The 19,638-nt window shown below is 44.4% G+C and overlaps 1 long non-coding RNA gene across 1 annotated transcript in view; it reads left to right on the top strand.

Annotated features, from left to right (window-relative positions):
• The window catches only part of LOC112548640, a 25,154-nt gene extending 7,822 nt beyond the window's left edge, over positions 1 to 17,332 (top strand). Inside the window, exon 3 of the long non-coding RNA XR_003092296.1 lies at positions 15,502 to 17,332. This is a non-coding gene — a long non-coding RNA (uncharacterized LOC112548640). The remainder of the gene's footprint in view (positions 1 to 15,501) is intronic.
• The last annotated feature ends 2,306 nt before the right edge of the window (positions 17,333 to 19,638 follow it).

Here is a 19,638-nt window from a genome sequence, read left to right as displayed (position 1 = left end):
TCCTGCAACATACCTCCCAGCAAACCCCCAAGGTGGGAGCATCACGGCTGTGGCAATCTCCTTGTCCCAGGGGTGCATGAACCTCTCCTCCCCCAAGTCTAGCCCAAGTTATTGGGTTCAAAGCAGGGCTAACTGGGTGAAATATAATGAACCATGACATATAGGAGGCCAGGTATGGATCAAAAAAGTCCCTTCTAGCCTTAAAACCTAAACCTATGAAAATGAATTTTTATATGAAATTTAGACGAAATAACTATGCTGAAATGTATCCGAGACCAAAGAAGATCAATGCCCTAACTCTTACGAAGACTGTAATCTCTGGGTGTAATCTCCAAAGAGGAGTATACCTCCTCTGCTCGGGCCTGCAGGCGGGCTGTTAGGAAGGCCAAGGCGGAGATAGAGCTCGGATTAGCGTCCAGGATTAAGGATAACAAAAAGTCCTTTTTCAAATATATTGGGAGGATGAAGAAGGCGCCAGGTAATGTGGGGCCCCTGCAGGATATGCGGGGCAATCTGGTGGTTGCGTCAGAGGATAAAGCGGACCTCTTTAACCAATTCTTCACCTCCGTTTTCTTGTGCAGGGACCGGGACTTCCCTGCTGTGATAGAAGCCGGACGCGAGGGGATCGCTTTGTAGACACAGGCTACATGACTGGCTGCTGTTAGTTGTTCAATACCCTCCGACAGTTTTGCCTCGTGTCTAGAACAGACAAACATTTTCCCAGAATCCATCGTGGGGTTATTGCAGGGCCCCTGGCACGGCTCTACGAGCGATCGTGGTGCTTGGGCCAGGTGCCAGACGATTGGAAGGTAGCTAATGTGGTCCCCATCTTCAAAAAAGGGAAAAGGGAGGACCCAGGCAATTATAGGCCCGTCAGTCTTACCTCAATCCTGGGGAAGCTCTTTGAGAAGATCATCAAGGAGCACATTTGTGATGGGCCGGCATCCGAGATGATGCTCAGGGGCAATCAGCATGGATTTATTAGGGGGAGATCATGTCAGACCAACCTGATAAGTCTCACTGTATCAGTTACAATAGACAAAACCCCTAAATTATTCCTATCATATGCCCTTGGGGGGAGGTGGGTAGTGGAGTCCCCCAGGGCTCGGTCCTGGGGCCTGCGCTGTTCAATTTCTTCATCAGCGATCTTGATGTTGGGGTGGAGAGCAACCTGTTTAAATTCGCTGATGACACCAAAATTTGGGGGGAGGTGAGCACGCTAGCAGGGAGAGAGAGATTGCAGAAGGATCTGGATAGGTTACAGGGGTGGGCAAACAGGAACAGGATGTGTTTCAATACGGACAAGTGCAGGGTGCTGCACTTGGGTAGTAGGAACCAGCAGCACACTTATACGATGGGGAGCTCCCTACTTGAGAGCACGGAGGCGGAAAGGGATCTTGGTGTCATTATTGACTCCAAGATGAACATGGGCCGACAATGCGAGGTCATGGTTGGCAGGGCTAACCGGACCTTGTCGTGCATCCACAGGTGCATCTCGAGTAGAGCCAGGGAGGTGATCCTCCCCCTCTATGCGACGCTGGTCAGGCCGCAGCTGGAGTATTGTGTCCAGTTCTGTGCGCCCCATTTCAGGAGGGATGTGGACAACATGGAGAGGGTCCAGAGGAGGGCCACCCGCATGATCCGGGGACAACAGGGCAGACCCTACAGTGAGAGACTGCGGGACTTGAACCTATTCAGCCTCCACAAGAGAAGGCTGAGGGGGGACCTGGTGACCGTCTATAAACTCACTAGGGGGAACCAGAAGGGTTTGGGGGAGACGCTGTTTCCCCTAGCCCCCGCTGGCATAACAAGGAGTAATGGGCACAAGTTGATGGAGAGGAGGTACAGATTGGACATCCGAAAAAACTACTTCACAGTCAGGGCGGCTAGGAGCTGGAACCAACTTCCAAGGGAGGTGGTGCTGGCCCCTACCCTGGGGATCTTTAAGAAGAGGCTGGATACTTACCTGGCTGGACTCATTTGAGTCCCGTTTTTGTTTTTAGGGTGAGTGGTTTTGTTTGTGTTTTTTGGGTTGTTCTCCCGCCCTGGCGGGGGGGCGGGCTAGAAGATCTATTAGGTCCCTTCCGACCCTGAAACTATGAAACTGGCATTTGTGATTGAAGTCTAAAATGCCTGTTTAAATTTTTCTTCTGTTTATAGGAGTATGAACCTGGAGCTGGTCAAATTTTCCTGGGGAAAACGTAATTTTTTACATAGGACTTTTCACTGTAATGCATGCCACTGTTTTGACAGGAAAGATTTCTCAGCTCTTGAAAATTTCTGGTCCAATCAAAACTCACTCACACCATAATAACCAAAACCTAGGACTTCCTTACTGGAGATGGGAGAGGTCCAGGTACAAGTCCCTGCTCTGTCTGAGTCAGACCAGGGGCCTTTATCTCAGCCTCCATGATCCACACCATTAGCACCAAGCAGTTGGTCCTTCTGGGATGGGTTTCTCATTCTCTCTTGGACTTATCCCACTTTTTATAAATCAACATCCACTGGAGCGGGGACTCTTGCTCTTCCACATGAAAATGCCCTACCCATTGGACCCCTGAATACTCTAGGATGGGTGAGGTCTCCTAGTTTTCATGCAAAACTCTCAGATGATTTGCTTTTATTCTGATATAGAACACACTTTTTGCCCTGGAAAACTACAAAAAAATGTCATAGGATGGGGAAATAATTTCCTGCCCTGCTCTGCATGTAAGTACATTGAATTAATTGCCCACGGTGGGACATAAATAGCCCACAGAAGAAGTGGACATTTCTCAGCCAACCAAAGTCTGAATTTGACTTACAGAAACTGCGTAGTAAATACTTTGGAGCAATAACTACACTCTCAAGATAGGCTTGCAAATGATTTGTGTGCAGAAAACAGAGTGCACTAAGCATGAGCAGCTGAACAAAAATCTTAAAACTGAAAGCTGGAAATAAGCACTGACTATTATTCATAGTGAATAATGTATCCCTCTACCTAAACTTAAGCTCAACTCATTTTCTCACAGTACTTCCAGTCATACATTAACAACAACAGCATCTACTATTCATCCGTAGTGTGGATGATTTGAGGTAGGGCAGTGGTAAGAGTGATGTGGATATGATGGTCTAGGAATTATACAAAAAGCAAGAATTTCTTACGGTGATATTTTTTATTGGACCAACTGCATAGTGGAGATAGAGTAAGACAAGCATTTGAAATGCAAAATATTTGTCTTTAGGTCGTTTTCTTCAAGACCTGTATCTACCTGTATCATTAGGACCTTAAACAAGAACATCTTGCATTCAAACGCTTGTCTAACTCTATCCCAACTATGCAGTTGGTTCAATAAGTGATATCACCTGAATAAATCCTTGCATCTTACTTAGTCTTCCTAACCTTCTGCTGGCATAGCTATGCTGTATGGGGTGTGTCGTACTCCCTACCTGACCTAGCTGTCCCGGCAAAACCCCTGTTGTGGATGCAGCTCTGCCAAAAGAAGAGGGCTTTGCTCAGTTTAATTGTTAATGGAGGTGGTGTTGCTGCATCGGCAGAAAGCAACCTCTCCTCAGTTGGCATAGGCTGCAACTCCACTAGGGGCTTTGCTGACATGGCTTTGGGGCCCTACAACTTGTTCAGATGTGACCATGACAAGCAGAGAACAGCAAACCTCAGAATACATTTTGAAATGAATCATCTTGTGTGCTAAAATTGGTGAACTTTTGATCCTTTTCTGTGCCTGAACCTGTGGTAATTCTTGAATGGCTACAGATGTGGTTTCAACTATTAGGTGGCCTCATACAGCTCCCTGTAGCATCCATGCAAGGTGTCACATTAGGGCTGATTTGAGTGCCACCGACTGAACTGTCAACATTACATCCCGCTCCATTTGAGATTGTCATTGTGTAGTGGGGAAGGCCCAATGCTACTTAACAGGTGCATCTACACATGCACTTGACTGTGGAGTAGACTAATTAGCTCCGCAGTAAAGCATCACAGTGTATACATGTGCCAGTGTTAGGGCTCAGTAAATTAATTAACTCCACTGTAAGATAGTACTGTGGAGGACAGTACTTTCTTATAGCAGAGTAATTATGTGTGATCAAATGCACGGGTAGACAGAGGCTGGCTGGGGCACTAGGGTATTAAAGTATGGGGGCTGCCTGCCAGCTAACTCTGCACATTAGCACCCTCATGCCCCAGCCAGCCTCTCCACTGCCTGACGCCGCCATCCGGACCTGACCCCCCCCGGTCCCCTGATAGCCTGGATTCACCCCAGCTTGAATTGCTACAGTACCCACACGTGTAAACGCTGTGCCTGGGAAAAGATTTCTCCCAGTGCAAACTGTGCTGGTGTGCAAACTGTGCTGGACTTTATCACTCTGGCTTAATTGCACGTGTAAATGAACCCAACACATAGGTGATGTCAGTAACCAGCCTCCTTCACCTGCTAGTAGACTGATATTACATTACTATTTTGAGCACCGCCTGACTCTCCCCTCCCCACAGCAGGGTGCAAACCCCAGGAAAACCCTGGTTACAGATGTCCAATGATGAGGCAACACAGCTGAGCTGGTGGGGGACGGGGGAAGGGGTAGCTTAATCTGCTGCCAGAATAGACTGTCAGTAAATTAATGCAGTACAGAGCAATAAAGAGAGAACTGTCTCTCTAAGGAACAGTGTCTCTTGGGTTGGTTCCTAGGGTAATGCAGGTTAAGCACGATCTAGCCCATGCCAAGAATAAAAGGGTAGATATTAGTGTTGCCTTTCCTTTGGTATCAGAGTGCCCGATACCAGGCTAACACATTCCAGATTTATCAGTGTTTGGAGTACAGTGCAACCATTAGATACCAAATCCTGCATAACATCACCTCCTCGTTAACCTTGGGTTTGCTTATGCACGCTTCACTAATTTTAATTCTGACACCTATTAAAGGCCAGTTCAGTTGTACCAGACCTGAGCCAAAGTTAAACCTGCTTCCAAATACGGGAATGTGAATATCAATTGATCTGCAAGCCTGGTTGGTGATTAATCCACTAAACTCGGAGGTGGAGGATCTCTCTGGAGGGCAGCTTTTTCAGCACTGTGGCAAAGTAGGCAAAGCTTCTTTAATTGGCCGGATGGGTTTAAAATCTTAAAATGCAGCCTACTGTGTGGGTCCAAGAGGCTCCCTCATCACTTGAAACTGTTTAAACCCAAGCGTATTCCCCAGGACCTTTGCAAAAAAAATAGAGTTTTATAAGCATCTTCAGCATTCAACATTAGCTTGGCGTCTCTGACACGGTTTTGGAATGTGCCGTGAAATCTCAGAGTTACAATGATGTGCCTCTTTCCTCCTTCCTAACCACATCTTTCCTCTGTCATCTCCCACACACGTTTTCCACTTCTAACGTCGTGTGATTTAATGTACGTGAGCCAGTGCCCCCTGCTGGATCAGTGGAAGACCTGGCTACACGTATATATTGCAAACCTATAGTAGGTATCCTGCTAAAGAATAGGATTCGCTCTTATGGGGAAAGCAAAGAAAGCAAGCAAGAAACCTAATGGAAACCAGGGGCTTTTCATGCAATTAAAACAATAAGGATTTTTTAAGTAATAAAAATGTGCTCTAGACAAAGGTTGCTACAGTTTCTAAGCAGTTTTGTGCTGATGCATCAACATCAGCAAGCAAAACAGACCAGTCTAGTTTCCCTGATAAGTGAAATGAAAAATGCAGACTCTGATTAGCTGAACTACTGATATAACCCCTGTTACACGAATATCTGAGCAGGCAAATTGTTTGTGCTTGTATTCGCACAACCCCCTGTGCAACTGGGAAAGTGCTAGTTTCCCCATTTTCCAGGCAAGAAATTGAAGCACAGAGAAATTAAATGAGTTGCTCAGGGGGACACGGTGAATCTGTGGTACAGCGAGGAGTCATCCTGTGTTTCTCATCTTTTAACCTAGTCTCCCCTGACCCTTGGACCAGCCTTTTCTCCGAAATACAAAGCACAGATGAAGTCGAAGCCATAGCTATAAACTGGAGGAGGAGGGGCAAGATATATCTTTTACTTTTTTGTTGTTAGGTTCAAGATCTTTATCTCAGACATTACATGATAGAGTTGGAGCAGCAAGCTTCTACTGGAGAGCAAGCTAAAAATACAGGAGCCTGCTTCCCCACTTCCATCAGATCCCCCATCCCTACAGCATACTTGCTTGGCTTGAAGTCCAAGAAAGCTGACATGGAACAAATCATCCTATGTAAATCACAAGTCTTCTTCCTGAATGGCAGCAATCCACAAAGATGGACTAATTCCAAAGGAAGTCAAGTCAAGATTGTGTCATAACCATGAATGCAATTTTAAAGACATTCCAACTTGCTGATGAGCCGAGATCGTTTATAGACATATATGCATCTCTTCAGCATTAGGGACTGATATCATTGATGTGCACGGCGAATATCAGTATATCACTATCGCTATGGCATCTTCATTTCTGTGCAGTACGTTTCCAGGACCTCTGGAGAAGTGTGGAGACAATGAGCCCAGCCATTTTGTTCTCAGCCTGTAGTAGAGAGACCTACACACACTGCTCTTCTGAAGACATCATTTTTGCTCTTTTAGGTGGTTGCTTTCCTTAAAATATGTAAGATGGGAAGTATACTAATGTCAGATACTTGGGTACGAGGCAAAAGGAGGATGAGTGTGGTGTGATGTGGGTTGCTGCAAAAATTTGTATGATCACAAGTTTGAGATGATCACATCACTCCTGAATGACAAAGATCTAACTGAGTTATCGAGGTCTCTTTTAACAAGTGATAATAAAGCTTTATAGCTGCCCACAGCTTAATATTTTTTCTTGCACTACATATGTTCACTTTTTGTCCTCAGATTTTTTCAGTCTCCATCTGTTATTTCCCCTTTGAAGCACTTTAGTTACCATGGAAATGATGATGCAATCAGTCTGGGTGGAGCCTAGGGCACTGTAAAGTCAATTTTCTATAAGAAGTGGCTTGCATTGTACAAAATTGACTGGGAAAAATGCAGCAGTTCATATCCTCACCTTTCATGCCCATGCATGTACCAGAAATATTTCCGTATGCACATGCCTAGATCCGAGTGTATGAAGCTGTGCATGTAACATGCATGTTCCCTATGTCCATGTGTTTGACATTTGCATATATTACATCCCTGCTCTACTGGACAAAGAGCCCTTTGGCCTGCAATCTGTCCATCATTTCTGATGTCTGACAGTCTCCAAGGGCAGGTTGGCCTCTTTTTGGGCAGAGCTTCTTCTGAGGAAGCTTTGATTGTCATCTGGGTCAACCAGGGTGGAAGGCTTGTTTCCAAGAAGGTGTTAATCTTACATTGTTATTGCTATCAAGAACAACGGGAGGTGTTAACGTGAGCAGAGAGCCTGTCATATGGCCTTTGTTGTCAGGTGACATGTGTAGTATATCACTTTCCTCATCTCCTGGAAGGTGTCTTTTACCTTCAGGCTATTCCATAGATCCACTTATCTACAGCTGATGAAAGTCCAAATAATACAATGTGGTTGTAAGTCACTGCACATGTACAAAGTGCCTTTCATACCAACCGGTTGTACAAACCTAGGGCAAGAGTCCTTTCTTGCCCTGAATGGAGCTTCATGCCATGAGTAACCCCATTCATTTTAACAGGCACTTGCTCCGAGCAGCGTTAGCTGAGGTGACATAGTGCCATACAATCCAGTGCATGTCCAGCACGACTAGGATGGATCTAGGTGCAAGTGGATGTGGAATTTTGTCAAAAGACCTTCGGGAAAACCTTCTTGTTGAATTTCATCCCAAAGGAAGAAGGAAGGGAGGGCCTCTTAGTTCTGGAATCAGCTCCCCATATTAGGACTCATTTTTTTCAGCATATTGTCAACTATAATAGTCTTGGCTGATAGATGCTGACCATCGCAGCATGCCAGCCACCCTCTTAGCATATGTACTAGGGACCAAAGCAGGGGACGCCATAGCTAAGAGTCTGAGCTACTACAGTTTGAACAAAGGCTGGCGAGTTTGTAACACTCATGTCCCCTGTGGATTAAGCCTCTACAGAGTGAGCACAGACAAGCACTGTTTAATTCATATTCATCAAGTTGTACAGGCCTGGAGAGAGAGCTGGTTTCTCAGCAAGGTGCATTTCCAACCTTTTACAGGTTTACAGACTGGAGCCAAGCCCTCTCCAAAATCAACTGGCATCTGATGCGGAGCAGAACATTACTGTTGTTCTCACTCATTGATATCAACCACTCAAGAAACGGGCAGCCACTCTCAGCCCAGACTGTTTTGGGAGTGAGTCACGAACAGGCACATGCAATGCAAACTGTAATAGTCATCGTGACAAAGACCTGGAGCCCGATCGGAAAAGAAAGCTCCAAAATATCTGGGGAGACATTGCCAAAAAAAATATCCTGTGCTGAGTACCTGAAAGCATCTGGGGATCTAATAGCATAGCATACCCTAGGGCTAGGTATAGACATTCAAAAAGCCTGAGGCAGAATCCATTTAAATAATGTGGTTTTCTGTAAGCGGCGTAGTTTAGATCGGTAGTGAACTGAACACACATTCACCCTTTGGGGGGGCAAAATCCTAGACCAGGTTCTGCCATTTTTAAACCAGTCTGTGTGAGCCGAACTTCTGTTCTGTTATGGGTATAGACCAGTTTCCAATCACTTATACCAGTACCTGGCCTAAGTGTCTGAACTCTGCAATTATAGTAACGTCCTTTCAGCTATTAGGCTTAAGTTTAAACTCAGGGAAGACTTTTCTAGACCTATAGTATCTTTGTGAGCATGTTTCCAAACAACTTCTGAGTTCTCATATATATATATATATATATATATATATATATACATATAATATATATATATATATATATAAACATAAGGTTCCTATAACCTTGATTCCAGATCAACTTTCTTTTTTTGTGGTTATTTTGAGGTTTTTGTTTTTGGTGAAGCGTGCATACAGAAGATGGGGCTCTACTCTTATTTAACCTAGTGGACGCCTAAAGTAACCCCATCCAAGTCAGTGGATCCATGTTCTAGATTTTCACATGGGGTTTTGGGTCTTTTCTCTCCCAGGCTGGATGCATGATCAAGTAAACACATTGCTTACTTCACAATGTGCACATCTCTTATACATTATAAGAAGAATCTCACCAAGGTGACAGGTGGAAACACAGGGGCTTATAATATTTATCTATCTGTTTTTCTAAAGTTTTTTTTTATACTTACATCATCCAGCAAGGCCGTATGAGGGCTCCTTCTATATTAAAATCCATAATAAAGTCATTAGCAAACTTCATGCAATCACCATCTCTTTTTCCATTTTGGGAGAAATTTCAAGTCTGGGTACAGGAGGTCTCTGTTTGGGTCCTTGGGTGTTTCATCTGGTTTATGCTCCAAAGGGAGTGTCAAGGTTGTGAGTGTTACAGTGCTTAAAACCAAACCTTCTTGCTGCCCACTTTTCACAGTCTTTGCAATCTGTAGCATTACCAAAGCTGAACAACAAAGTGGTTTCTAGATTGAAATGTGGTCTTTAGTACTCTTGCTTTTGTTCCCTTACTAGCTTGCAGGGTTAGTTGTAGAAACATCTGTTTTTCCAGGCAAAAATCAAACCAAACCAAAATTTCAGGCTGATCTGCAAATGAAAACCGTCTGGTATTCCAACCAAAATGAGGAATTTAAAAACAAATTGTTCCAAGTCCAGTAAAATGATTTGGCTTCTCTTTCTCATCATTTCTTAAATTTAGATACACTTCAAAGTGAATCATAGACTCACAGAACAGTGGGGCTGGAAGGGATCTCAGCAGGTCACCTGGTCCAACCCCCTGCTCAAGGTAGGATCCTCTCTAACAAAACCATCCTGGAGAGTATTTGTCTCTAAAAACTTCTAAGGTTAAGATCCTACCACCTCTATGCGTAGCCTGTTCCACTGCTTAACCATCATGACACTCAGAAAATTCTTCCTACTATCTAACCTAAATTTCTCCAGTTGCAGTTTAGGACCATTGTTTTTGTCCGGTCCCAGGCAACTAAAGGGAATAGTCTATAACTTTCTTTTTTATAACCCCCACTTCTGATCTTTAAATATTGTTATCATATCCCCACTCAATCTTCCCCTTTCCAGACTAAATCATCCTAGTTCTTTCAGCCTTGCCTCATAAGTCATGCTTCCCAGGCCTCTGGTCATTTTCGTTGCTCTCTGGTGTACTCTTCTTAATTTGTTCACATCTCGTTTGAAGTGTGGCGCCCAAAACTCCAATAAAAAGTCAAAACATTTGATTCAGAGAATGTTGAAACAACATGTTCATATTTTTCAGGATTATTTTTTTTTCCCATTCGTAGCAATTGAATGGATTTGTCACAGATTTGAAAGTAGCTTCAGATGACCTGAATATTAATTTTTCAGTGAGTAAAATATTTGAATGAAAACATTTCACCCAGTACTTGTTAGGACCAAACTAGCCTTGAAATCCTACTGGGTGCCGGTGGAAAGATTGGTGCACAGACAGCAGTTTTAACCAGGGAGGAAGTGGGCACAAGTGTTTTGTACCTGCTGGAGCCCATGCATAGTCTTCATCTTCATCTTCAAAGTCAGTGAACAACTATAATCCACCTTGGAGGTAGCAAATATGTGGAACCCAATGGCTGTGTCCTCATTTGAGAGGAAGTTGCCGAGTTTACCGTTCGGGGGATGTAAAAGAAAGACATATTTAGAGATCGACTCTCTCCCATCCTCTCAACTTGGTAAGGAGTCAAACAAGACCCCAAGGTCTTGCACCATTTCACTAGCATTTTTTACTCACTTAACACAGATACTTGCACGAGTATCACATCACTGACAGCACTGACAAGAATTAGATCCAGTCTATCATATATCCTTATTACATAGATTTCTATATAATGCTACAATTAATATTGCAAATATAAAAATCTAAGTGAAAGGAGTTGGAAGGATGAGGTAAAACATTGTTTTAATTTATGAGTATAATTTGATATTTTTCCAGTGAAAATTGTGTCAAAACAGATGTTACTGTGATTTTTATTTATTGATTTAGTTTAATGACGCTGTGTTTTCCGAAGGAAAAAAACCTTCCATTGACAATTTTTCTGCTCTCCTATTTAGACTGTAAACACTTTGAAATGGAAACTCTCTTTCACTGTGCCTGTACAGCATGGAGCACCAAAGGGCCCAAGCATCTCTTTGCCCTAATAAAAATAAATCATTGCACAACAGAATGGCTGGGATGACCATTTCAGGACACAGGCAATTTCATCCGCTTGTCCGAAGCCAGATTATTACATTCCTCAGCTCCTGTTTGACTACCAAAGTACATGGCATATTATGCCCGAAAGGCTCAGCTTGTTGGATGCCATACTCCTTTTAAAATTGACCCACCAGGGTCCCAATGGAAGCTACCATGCACAAAGTACTTTGGAATATCTGACAGCCTTTGGAGTCAGGACTCGTGGAAGAGGTGATATCTTTTATTCAACCAACTAGATTTTTGCGCAAAAAATATAAAAATCTTTAATTACAAGCTTTTGGGCACAAACACCCTTCTTCAGGCATAGAAGAAAAGATGATAAAAGTTCTCCTATTGTAAAAGTTTATTTCTACCCAGGAAAACTTTTATAATCTTTTCTCCTATGCCTGAAGAAGAGTGTTTGTGCCTGAAAGTTTGCAATTAAAGCCATTTTTATTTTTTTTTTTGCAAAAATCTAGTTGGTTTAATAAAAGATAGCACCTCTACCATGAGTCCTGATTCCTTTTGCCTCTAGACCAATATAGATACAACCTGGATACCTGACCCCTTTGGCTGTGCTTTAATGGAAGTCAAAAATCTTTGCAAAATACTGTGTCTAAACATGTCCTAGCTCTCTAATGTCTAGGCTGTGACTCGTTTGTCCGTAGAGGCTATCTGGAGTCAGCCCTAAGCATCGCTGTTTTATCATCATTATTTGCATTACCATCCGGCCTAACGATGCCAACCATCAGTGTGGTTCCATTGTGCTGGGTGATGTAGAAACACAGGAGACAATCCTTGCTCTGGATAGTTTGCAACCTGGGCACACAAGTCAGATCAAAAGCGGGAGAAAAAGAGCATCATGACCTACATCCTACAAGAGATGAATCGACTGGCCCAAGGATTCCTAGAAAGTCTTTTGCCAAGCTTGGAGCTGGACCTGGATGTCCAGATCCACTAGCAGAAATATAAACCTTCCCTTTAACTTCCCCAGATATACTGCAAATCTCTCCCAATGGCCTATAACAGTGCTGCCAATCAGAGCAGACAAGACCAAACAGACCTTTAAGGTTTATTTTCAAATGCTTGCAAAAGTCATTTCAGGGAGATATTCTTGCATGCCACATGCATGTGTTATGAAGCTGGAAAAGGTGATATAAACCAAAATAAAAGACAATACCCTGAGGGTTACCAATGCTGGACTCACGCTCAGTCAGGTTCACGCTCATATACGTCACTGCCTTCTCAGTGTACATCCCCCACCTTGACTCTGGACTATTTTTTTGGCCAAGTCCTTGACCCCAGGTGACCCAGCTCCTTCTACCGCTTGGCCAATGCCATGCAGAGGAACAGAAGAGGGAAGATGATATCCCGCTACATGTTTCTCATAGTTGAAAATAGGGAGAGTAATTACTGAGGATGGACCAAGAGTAATGAGATGGAAAGTTTAGACTGAGAGTTCAGATAAAATTACTAACAATACTTTCTTTTAGACAGAGAGATGTATTAAGTCTCAATTACTGACATTGTGATCTATTAGTTCTAAAGTTACTGACAGCAATACATCTCTTGGGGTTGCCAAATCATCTCTCAAAGAAACTGGTGAAATCCTGATCCCAAGGGACATTTAAAACTGAATTGGACTAACTACTAGGAAGCATAGTACAGGAGCTAATCACATGTTGGTGGGAGGGAGGAGGAGAAACAGATGAGATGGGCAGCTTACATATAATTCATAAGTTATTTTTCACTGGACCATTATATCCAATAAAAACTACATTTTGCCAGGGGCCTGGGCCAAATCTGCTGACATATCCAAGTGATTTAGAAGTGCAAGCCCTATTTACAAAAGTAACTTGGATGTCTGGGGCCCTGAAAGGTTTTCATAGGAGAACTGTGCCCCTAAGGCCAAGATCTTTTGAGCATTTTTTGCCATTGATATGGGCCCAAGATGCTTTTCAAAACCAAAAATCTGTAAGTTACTTCACTGTTTGAAAAAAAAAAAATCACCCAAAAAAGACAACCCTGACAACATATAAAGAAGATGAGTTAACTTATGTCACCACCAAATGTAAAAATCTTACAGGCAAGCAAGCATCCTACTCTGAATGTTCATGTAACTGCCATGAGCCTGAATGCTATAGAAATCCAGCACATCAAGGGTATTATTGCAATTTGCATAAGTAGAAAATACAGCGATTAAAAGTTATCAAAGAAAGCTATCGCTCAGTTGTCAGCTCCACAAGCAGATTCCAGTGATGTCTTTCCAGCTACTTCATAATAATCTCCATAAGTTCTTGCTAAGGGCTGCATTGAAGTAACCTGTCATTTACTCTGTCTTTCACCAATTCATCTCAAAGAGATGCACCAGCTGTGATCACTTGGAGTCGGAGCGACAGCGTTTCAAGGCATTGCTACAGATGCAGCCAGAATGTACAATGCAGAGACACTCAGAGCCCTAGGAGAGCCGTGGAAAGGCTGAATCTGTCCTGCCCACGCCCTCTTACTGGCGCTGCAGGGAAATAAGAATCAAAATATAGGAACTCATGCTCTCATTTACTTTTCATATGCAAAGCAGAGATATGTATCACAACTGCTAGGGATGGATCAATATTGTGCATACTTCTCTTTTCCTCTTTGTCCAAATAGCAACTGCCTATGTGGCCCGGCTCTTTTCCTTTCTCATTGCTGATTATGCTAAACACTGACCTGGGAATAAATCCAGTAACAAGCCAGCGGAAAAAAAGCAAGGAGTCAGAACTCCTGGTTGATATTGGCAGCTCTGATACTTTTCTGTTTTGTGAGCAAGTCACTTAATCCTTCTGTGCTTCATTTCCCCAATGGTAAAGTGGCGATTATACCCATCTCAACCAGGCATTAAGAAGCTCAGTTAATCAACCCCTGAAAAGTGCTTTGAAATCTATGGATGAAAGGCACCGTGGAGGTGAGATATAGCTGAACAATTACTGCTGCAGGTAGACTGCCACCAGCTAGGGAGGAGAATGAGAATGCAGCACCGGGGTCCCTCTCATGTATCTATTTCTTCATCCCAGTTGCCCTCTCTTGACACCCATGCTCCCAGATAGCTGAACTCTTATGCCCCACTAGATATTAGCTTTCTGATTTCATGATGGAAACATCTAACAAGCAGCGACTCCAAAGCCAAAATCCGCACCGGTGTCTGTGGGTGCAACTCTATAGCAATAAGTGGAATGGGAGTGTCTAGTTCCAGACTAAATGCTGCCTTCCATGTCTGCCAAACCAAACTCTCTCTGCCTCCTTCTGTTATATTATTAATACCATTAATTTAATAAAAAACTAGGAAAGATGGACTGGAAGGGCCCTTAGGAAGTCTAATCCATCCACTTGCTCAAGCCCAGCTCGTTCCTGACTAAATGGTCCCAGTCAAGTTTGTCTAACCTATTCTTCAAAATTTTGTGAACAGCTCTCTTGCACAACAGACTCTTGCACGCCCTCTTGCACAGCTTCCAGACATCATGCCCAAAACTTCCAGACATCATGCCCAAAACATCAAAACTGCTCTTTTTGAGACCACAGGGGGACGAGGGCACTGTCAGGAAGTTGTTTGTTAAAATATGCATGTTCAAGCTACCAACAGTATGTAAGTGGGTTACGCCTGGAAGTGTTGCATCTCGGTTACTTGAGTGAACTGTAAGAAGCAAACCAACAGCAAAGGAAGTAGAAGAAAAGCACACGTGTCTGCGGTGTAGCACAATGGTGATGTGAGACTACTGATTGCTGTGATATTTGAGTGAACCTCCAGACACTTTCCCCAGCCCCTTGGAAATGGCAAATTTTTAATTCAGCTCTGTATCCAAACCTCCGTCTCAGGTGCTTATTAGGCTTCAGATATTGCCTTCCAAGCCTTAAAACATATATCCTCTGAAACCTTATGACTTATGGAAGTGCTACCGTCTCTTCCTTACACGGGGAGGACCGGATCACAGAACGAGTTATGGATGCGCCTAGAGTACAAAGGAAGTCTATGGCAGAGCAGAGATCTAAATCCAAGTCTCTGGGCTGGAGACTCAGGCTAAAGGCCTAGCTGCTCTACCATTCTCCTCCTTACATGCAACTTCTGTGAGATCTCTAGCATAAATATAGACTGATGAATATTCACAAGTCCCTTTCTCAGCAAAAGAAATGTATTTAATCCACGGTTTTACTAGTCTAAAACTCTAGAGAACGATTCATGGGCTTTTCTAAGCTTTGATTTTTCTTCTGTGTTTTGGTTTCAGCTTGAACAAACATCAAGTTTCAAAAGAAAAAACTCAGCCATAACTGTGCAAATCTGGCTGCCTTCACAACAAAATCCATGTGGGACTGCACGGAGGTCCAGAGTTAGACCAAGGCAAGCTCGTTGGTAAACCTGGCAGAGGGACTGGATTCTCAGCAAAACCCCAAACTCGACTGGCCTCTACTATCATTTTGAAAGCTTCACAGGGCTCTGATATTTACTCTGGCTCCCATAGCTGTTGTGTCCAAACCTCAGAGGTGGTCCCAAACCACTCAGCTTGGATTTCGATCAAAATCCAAGTTTCCTCCAATGTATGGATCCAGGATTTCCACTTGGCCCCTCTCAGAGATAAAGTTATCCAAGCAGTGTGGAACTGGATTCAAGACAAAAGTTCCCATCATTCAAGAGTGGATTTGAATTGGATTTCTCTTGTTTTTGTCCATTCCCATCACTCACAGAGGTTTCAGTGTTAGTATTACAGTAGTGCTGAAAAGTCCTGTAGTGCTGGGCATTAAGAGACAATCCTTGATCCTAAACATTTACAACCTATAGAGATTAGCCAGATGCAAGTAGCTGATTTCCTACTTTGCCAATGGATTAAGTTGCTTTTAGTGTCACGCAGGCAATATATTGCAGACATGGGAACTGAACCCAAGGCTATGCCTACATCACAGCACAGCCTCCTCACTGAGCCATTATGTTCCCAGTCATTCCTAATTTCCTCACCTCATCCCTGAAAATGAGGCAATGGGAGATGCCCCTAAACTAAAGTCAGAAACCTAAGTCTTAACCATTTTGCCAGGAAGTCCCAAGTGCCTCCTGTTTGAGGTCGCCATGAACAAAAAGAGAGCAAGGGGTAGGGGTTATTGCAAGACTGAGCCATGTGGCTGCGGTATAGACGCACTCAAAGCGTCCCGAGTCCCTGTGCCACGCTTTAACCACTGGAGGTAAGGAGGGGAGATGATATTGGAAATGGGGATTTAGCTCTTAGCCACTCGTGGGAAACAGAGCAAAGGATTTTTTTTCTGGATGGAGACCCCTTAAGGGGAGGCCATCGTTTCTGTTAGAGACACATAATGCACCCTGGGCAATGTTTTCAATTGCAGCACGTATGGAAGCCAAATTCCTAAAGGCCTCCCTGAATTTAAAGACTAGACGTTTTCAGGGATTCAAGATCATGACCCCATTTTTGCAAGACTGTTTTGCTTGCAACAGCACACTTGGCCACACGTGGCGTGTCACTGAGCACTTTGGAGAGCGCTGGGCACTTGTACCGTGATTAGCAATTTCCACTGGTATCTCCTTCTAGTGGCTCTGGCTTGATTTGACCTTGTCTCAGGTAAATAAAGGGAGCAGAGTGGAGATGGCCTTTGCCCCACTAATTAATCACTTGCTTCTGTTAACTATTCCTCTGTCAACGTTATTAAGTGACAGCCTCCCAGGGTAAATAGGGTGCTGTGTAAAGAAGCTTAGAATGCCATCTGTCCTTACCTTGCTACGACTCCTTTGCCCTTTGGCGCTGATCCCTTAGTCTTATTGCTTTTTTTTCCAGAGAGAGATTTGTATTTAATATTATTGTAATACACAGCTGGCCAATTCTGCCTGGGAAAGGAAAATGTTTAAAGGCTCTTTCGGAGCTCGCAAACTGAGCACACGGTAAGCGTCCCCCTGTTTATCTTATGGTGATCAGCTCAGAGCAGCTGGGAAAAAATTGTGGAATATACAGAGCAATTAGTTCATGGCTGCTTGAATATTAGAGGGAATAGTTTACTCATACAAGCCCTTACTAGTAGGTATTACAGTGGATGATAAAAAAAAAAAAAAATCCTTCCAAAAACAGGCCCTGGGAATAACCAACTGCGTGTTCCCACCTGGTACTGCTGCTTCTGGTACAGACTAGTTTATCGCCCAGTTCCTGTCCCATTCTGTTTTCCCTGTGTGCAAAGAGCTCACAAAACCATTTGCTCTAGGTGACGTTTAGCTTAGCTAAAAAGAATAAGAAAGGAAAAAGAAGGAAAACCAGATAAAATGGCTCACTGAGATCAAGATCCAGGTGAGAGAACAGGATGGCGTGTGAAGAAGTTGCTGCTCTAGCTGCACAGGGGAGGAAGGTTCTGCTCTTCATTGTGGATTTGATGCTTATTCATACTTACAAATAAAAATTGAGGCCAGGGACTGATACAGTAAACACCTTGCTCCACCTGTTGTTCTACTGACTGCTGCAGCAGCACATGAGGATTCAGGGGCTCTTCGGTGAGAATTAAGGATGTCTCGGTCTCATCCTTCCTTAGGATTTGTACTGCCTTTTCCCATTTTATCCCTCTTCATGCCCCAGAACCTCCTGACCCCTTGTCTGCACTCTTACTAGAATAACCATGTCCCCTTCTGAGCAGGTGAAGCTAATCAGGCCATCCCCATCCCACTGTAAGCAAGCTGCATACTAAGACTTCTTAGGAGTCCCTGCAGTTAAAAGCTTGTAGCGGTTACAGATGGGCTCTAGGCCTGTGTAACATAGAGCACATGCCCAACAGTTGGTGCTCAGGACTGTGCAGCATCATTTTCAGGGTGTGGTAGATGACTTATAGGTCCTTTAGTAATGTATGGTTAGAGGGGACCTCATGAGGCTATCTAGTCCTTCCCCTGCTCCAAGCAGGATCATCTCCCACTAAACCATCCCAGCAAGGGCCTGGTCAACCTGCTCTTGAAAATCTCCAAGCATGGAGATTTCACAACTTCTCTAGGTGGCCTGTTCCAATGCCTGACCGCTCTCATAGCCAGAACGTTCCTCCTAATCTCCAGCCTAACTTTTCCTGCTGCAGTTTGAGGCTTTTGCTCCTAGTCCTGTCCCCTATGGCTACAAAGGAAAGTCCCTCTCTGTAATCACCTTTCAAGGTATGCAAAGACAGTTATCAAACCCTCCCTCCATCTTCTCATTTCTGGTCTAAATCATCCTAATTCTTTTGGCCTTTCTTCATAGCCTTACTAACGTCAAGGTATACCACGGCCACTGCTCTCCCACATCCACAGAGCCTAATCCTTTATCATAGGAGGCAATCAGATTGGTCAGACATGACTTGCTCTTGGTACGTCCATACTGACTCTTCCTGATCACATTGTTTTCTTTTAAGTGCTTCACAGTGGAGTCCTTCAGGATCTGTTCCATGATCTTTCCAGGTACAGAGGTCAGGCTGACTGGTCTGTGGCTCCACTATAGCCTCCTTCTTCCCCTTAGTTGTGTCTGCACTGCAAACTGATAGGTATTGGCACTCTGTAACATGTGCTGGTCCCAGAGGTGGGGGTCGCAATGCTTTTGCATTGCCACTCAGCCCTTGCCATCTTGTGACTCTCCTTGGGCAGTCTCTCCTTCACTCATGCCCTGCCTTGATGTTATCAACTTTCAGAGAAACAGAAGCTTCCCCAGGGCTTCCCAAGCCTAGTCTCACTCTAATAACCACAATGTGCCCATGGTCATTGCCTTAAGGGCCAATTGCGTGGGCTCCATCCTTCTCAATACCCATTCCCATGCCTCACAGATGATCTGCTAACACATGCTTTTCCCAGAGTACAGGCTCCCAGCCCCAGCCCTTGCCTTTCTTGGGGTACAGGCTCATTGGCCCCCTTGGTCTCCACCTGTAGTCCCTGACCCTGCTCCTAGGCCAGTTGAGATTTCTGGGTTTCCTGGCCCCAGCAGCCTCCGGCTGTGATCCCTGACCTTCAGTCTCCCTAGACCCTGGTCCCACTCTTACACCAGCTGAGACCTTTGGGCTCTTGGGTCCTGCTGACACCTGCCCCTCCTGGGCTCTGACCTCAGGCCTCCTGGCCTCAACCCTCTTGGGCTACAGGCTCCCAGCCCCAGGCCTCATTCCTCTTGGGCTATGGGCTCCTTGGCCCTTGCAGTCCCTGGCTGTGACTGCTGGTCTTTGGCCCCTCTCTAGGCCCTTGCCAGGTGAAACTCCTGGGTTCCTCCAGCCTTGTCAGTTTTTAGCTGTGGCCCTTTGCTCAACCTCCAGCAGATCTCCTGGGCCAGTGAGACCTTCAGGCTCCCAGGCCTGGCTGAAAACCACCCCTCCTGGGCTACCAACCTGTGGGCCCTCTGGCTGTCTGCCCCTCTATGGGCTATGGCCTTACTCCCAAACTT

The sequence above is a fragment of the Alligator sinensis genome, unplaced genomic scaffold (assembly GCF_000455745.1).
Source record: "Alligator sinensis unplaced genomic scaffold, ASM45574v1 scaffold1345_2, whole genome shotgun sequence".
Taxonomy (NCBI): Eukaryota; Metazoa; Chordata; order Crocodylia; family Alligatoridae; genus Alligator; species Alligator sinensis.
Note: the sequence above shows the minus strand (reverse complement) of the source record. Positions and strands in the feature narration are given on the sequence as shown.